We start from the raw sequence: 5,417 nt of genomic DNA on the forward strand, positions 1-5,417 counted from the left end.
CTGCCCTGCATCCAACGTTGTCCTCAAGCTCGATGTTGTGTTACTCACAGTAACAGCAGATGTCTTCACCAGAGTGCAAAGCATGTGGTGTAGATTTGTGGTCTGGGTGAGGTGAATCTGTCATGACGTTGTTGCTCGTCCTGCGGTTGTAGATCTCCTTCAGTAACAGCACCGACAGCCACGCGGTGATGGAGATAACCAGCAGGAAACTGGTCGCCACCCTTAGGCCGCACCCGAGCTGCTTACAGGGATGTCATGGTCGTTCACCACGATGTAGTCGCCTGACCTGCGGTCACACAGCTCTGTCTCTGCTGGCCCTGTAGGGCAACCTCCACCTGTTGGTAAAATTTATACGAAAAACAAACAACAGGAAAAAACAAACAGACAACAACGAGAATGCACAATACCACATCATTCATCCACACACTGGCCAGTGATTTCATACATACTTCAATCATTCATCCTTCCCCCTTTTTGACACATGGTTCAACCCATGTGTCAACTTCACACACTGTGGAGAAAACATAAACAAGGGAAACAGCAGAGACTGCTGTTCTCTGGTTTTCCACACGGCCCTCTCTTGCCAGAGAGGCTCATATCAACAAGTTGGCTATCTCAGCGGTAGCCACAACTGTGGGGATGGAACGGGGGTGTTAGAGAAAAACAACGGACACATACTTCGTGAGACAAAAGTAGCCTTGAAGCTGCGACTGCAGCTGCATCTGTCCTGGTATCACCTAGAGAGAAAATGTCAATGTTGTTTACGTGAACTTTCGCACAGCAATTTGTTATGTCGGTACCAGCAGTTCAACCAAAAAGAAATATCAATTAATGCTGATCATTTAGGTTTTCCTGTTGAAGTCGTCTCCATTCACCCAAATATGTCCAACATCCTGAAAATTAACACTCTTCAAAAAAAAATACTGAGTAGAGTATCCTTTAACTCTGGCCTGTGGGAGAAAAACATACATTATGATGGCCACATGGTCATGTGGCTTTCTGTCCTCAGCTGTTGGAAGGAGAGTAACAGGGTTAAAACAGTACATGACAGAAGTCAGAATCCCTCCTTCTCGTCAACAGTCCTGGTCAAAGGTCATGAGCAGTCAGTCAGTCCAAGTACTGGAGGTGCTTTGTAAAACTACTTTAAAGTCACTACAACACTTTGTCAGCCTCCACAGTCGTCAGTGTCAAACCTAAGTGACAGGGTCTGAGCTTTAGGCCTTGTCCATAAGCAATTGCTGCGAATGGTGCCTAAATTACTGCACAACGAGCGACCCATTGTCTGCTAGCTTCTCATGGCCAAAAATTATATCACTTTAATGAATTTACAGAATTGAAATTTATTTTTTTATTTTTTTATGAGGGGGATCCTCCCTCTGTTAAGATCATGTGACCCAAGATGTGACCTCTGTGGCAACAAACTACATGTTGGACAGGCTGGCCTAGTGCCCCTGTTTACCCAGATGGGTCAAAAGAGCCAGAGCAGCTTTAACGCATCTCTCTCTGGTCTCACTTGCAATCAAGATACCATCACCATTCTGCAACAAAGCACGTTTCTCTGGCAACACCAGAGGCTCCAGGCTGTCCCCCAGAGTAAAGCAATAAATCGTTGAAGATTTACACCAACCCTGACACAACCGAGCAAAACGCATACACCTTCCCACCAAACCAAAAAGCAAAACCAAAATTGACTGTCAAACTTACATGAAAGCGTTTAAAAAGATCAACAACAAAAAAAACCATTTACTATTTGTTGGAATTCTAAACAAAATCGTGTACGGATTCTGTACCATCGGCGCCCTGGCCTGCACAGCAACTTTTACAGCCTGCAGGTCTTGCACAAATCTCCACTCCACAGGCTCGCCCTCAGGTCGAATCTTATGCACCAGAAAAAATGGGGGTTCTCACTGGAGAACCAGCACATGGCACAATCACACCAGCTTTCAACAAAGCATCATACACAGGCCTAATGCCTTCACTTGCATCATGTCTGAGAGGATAGTAGTTACAACAGGGACAAAACAGTGTGATTTAGGCTAATCGTTATAACAACAGGCTTATAATTGTTTTTAATCAGAAACGTCATGCTTACTTTTAGCCCAGAGATGACTGAGAATATCTTTTAATTCCGAGATCTCTTCAACAGATTTAAACAGTTTCTTGTCTATGTGAAAATTGGGATAGTCAAAGAAAAATATGATCTTATCCCCAACTTCAACATCATTATTCAACAATGTGCAATTTGCCCTCAGGACTTCTTTAAAGTGCACCTGAGGATCAGCTGTAGCCGTCTAGTTTGAGGAAGCTTTTAGCTTCTGTACTCAATTATCCAAGTTTGTACATGCAGGATTCACCAGTGAGATGTGTGGTTCAGATTGTAGAGGCAATACATTTAACATTATTTCAAAATAACCTATTTGTATTCAAACAATCCCCGCCTAGCATTATTTCATCAGTGATACTCTTACTGTTATAATAGGAGTGTATGTGTGTACTGCAGCGCAGGCATGTGACGTCAATGTGTGTGTGTGCTCAGAGCTGCAGCACAACAGAGCAGGGGGAGGGTACTTTCCCCCAGCATGATTTGTGTGTCGGGGTGGTGGAAAAACATTGATAGTTTTCTACCCTTATCTCACTCAACCCCGTCTAGTGTACAAATCAAAGATAAACCTAACAAACAAATAAATCATTTTTCATCAATTTAAAACTGGACTTCTGTCATGAGCAATGAATGTTTGAAATGTTTCCCAAATTAGGATCAAATGCATTTTAGTGGAGCTAAAAACTTCCCTCCCACACCAACTGTCTACTGATACGTGGTGCTGAGTTTAAGCTATTTATTATCAAATTCACAGCTGCTTAACTAGAATCAGTGGCCCCGGATTCGACCCGATCCAGATATTTCAACATGTCTATCATCATTGTGTACCTAGGTTCTAGTTGTGTTGTAGTTCTGCTTCGAGGCTCTGAACTGTTTCTAGCATGAGCTCAGTGTCAGTATCAGTGTTACGGCGTGCAGCATGTGTCTGTGTATCAGTGTGTGTGTTAGTGTAGGTGTTCTCACGTGTTTCCAATGCGCTCCCAGCTGCCGGCCCAGTGTCTCCACCAGACCCGTCCCGGCCTGCACTTCCACCATATAGTCTGTCCCAATTCACCCTCTCTCTCCTCTCATTGGGGCAGTACCGTGCCCAGTGTCCTATCTTGCCACACCGAAAGCATCGGCCCCCCCTTTCGTTGCCGCGACCTGCTGCTCCGCGTCCGCAGCCGGCATGGTCCCGGCCTCGGTTCTGAGACCTGCGTCGCGGGTGGAGTTGGCGGTCGCGGCCACAGCTGCCCCCTCCGTCACCACTGTCCATGTTCTTTATCAGTTCTGCAGCCAAGACAGCTTCAATGGCATAAGCCTTGACTTCGTCCAGGCTTACACAGTATACCAGTGGCGACTGTGCACAGACAGCATGTTTACCAGCCACTGTCCATGGCATGGACACGGGCTGCTCACATTGTTCTTTTTCCCCGGGCTTGGGGAGCGCCAGGCAGGGTGGGAGCTGCTGCTGCTGATGATGATGATGATGAGGAGAAACATCCTGAAGTGACGATGAAGGTGGGGGTGGAGGTGGATGGCACGGTGCAGTCGAGTCCAGGTCTGGATCCAGCTTCAGACACCGGGGCACGGTCCTGTTGGAGCCCTGCCTACACTCTGCTTCACACATCCACATGTCAAAAGCTTTCCAATTTATCCTAATTCCCTTCTTGCTTTTATTATTCCGACGCAGCAGTCTCGCATTTAAAGCCTTTAACTCTTCAACGCTCAGGCTGCCCATTTTTGGAAATTTAAATTCTCTGACCCACAGATCTAATTGGGCTATGGCTTCCTCTCCATAGTTATCTGTCATGTACTTTATATTTGGGGCTTCGTAATCTGGTCCCTCGGATAGATAGACATCCAGAGGGTTTGCTTTGTTTCGTTCCCATGATTGTATTCTCTCAGAGGTTTGCAAGTTTAATTTTCACAAAAGAAAAAACAGTGGGCCACTCAGATTTAGATTATCTTACTTACTCACCGTTAAAATTTGAATCTTTAAAATCTTTAAGCATAATAAATTTAGATTTAATTTCAGAATAACCGCAATTTAGATTATTTTCTGTTTTAAAGAAAAGAGAAGAAGAGTAGCACTGCTAAATTTTAATTTTAAATTTACTCTTTAACTTTAACCGGATTCCGACTTTAATTATTTTCTCAAAATTAAATTGTAGTTCTCCAGACAGTCAAAATTGTTTCTTCTCCTTACTCCGCCTGTCTTAGTGTTGTAGCCCCTAAGTGCCTCAGACTCCCGGGTCTGGCTTACTGCAGGTTCCCAGAACCTGAAGCCCCAAGTCCTCGACTTGAGGGAAGTCTACCGCTCCCTGACACTTGGCCCCCCCCGAATAGGAAGCCGAGTTGTCCGGCACGTCTGCCGCCACTACTGCGAACTCAGTAGGTAGAGACGGGACTTTGGCCCTTTCTTTTCTCAAAACTCACCAGAAAAAGACAGCGAGGTGTTTTCTGTAGCCACCGAGTTCGTTGGACCCCGACCGGTGAGGGGACTCCCAGTCCTCTGGACGTCAGGCCCTCTTCTCAACCTTCCTTGACGGGGGAGTCCGAGGTGTGCACTTTAATCACCTTCGGTCCAGAAACGAAAAATCCGCTCACAGATGGGGTCCCTTCGTGGTCGCCAAATTGTGGTGGCAAAAAATGTTGTTCCTTCACCAAAATATTAAAAAAGGATGAGTGGACACGTCAGCTGTCTTTCTTGAGTTTTAATAAAAGGCATTCATGAATGGAGTCACACACAAACAACCTAACAGGAGTACAGTCAGTGAGTGAGTGAGCTGAAGAAGTTTAGAGACACGCTATCTTATAGTTCAACAAAGCTTTGAACAGACAAAATATATGGCGCCATGCCTGGCTTTACCCCCTGATAGTGAGAGTGGTAAATCCCCACAGGCACTGTGTCAAAGAGTCCTGACCTCGGGCCTGCTCTGTGTGGATATTGCTTCCCCTGATAAGGCCACATAAATTGTCAGCATAAGAATGTTCACCTGAATAACATGTTTGTGCCCCAGTCTTAAAGCACACACCTGAATAACATGCTATACCAAAATTTCCCATTACAGAAGAACTCAAACTTTTGTTTTATAGACAAATCAAGTACAAAAACAATCAATCAATAAAGGTATTGGTGGTCCGTCTCCTGAAGCCGATTCCTTTGGAACCAAGTTTCCAACGAAGAAGCTGGAAAAACTCAAAAGTCCTCGAGTCAAAGAAATGAACGAACGAACATCTGCATCGGTCCGTTATCGACCGATTATTGCCGATCGATCGATACTACGAGGACTGAAGAGAGTGTGACAGAGAAACGTCAGTTCATCGTCCACCG

Source organism: Trachurus japonicus, unplaced genomic scaffold, assembly GCF_045865225.1.
Source record: "Trachurus japonicus isolate A0001 unplaced genomic scaffold, Traja_1.0 AP030635.1".
In the NCBI taxonomy this organism is placed as follows: domain Eukaryota; kingdom Metazoa; phylum Chordata; class Actinopteri; order Carangiformes; family Carangidae; genus Trachurus; species Trachurus japonicus.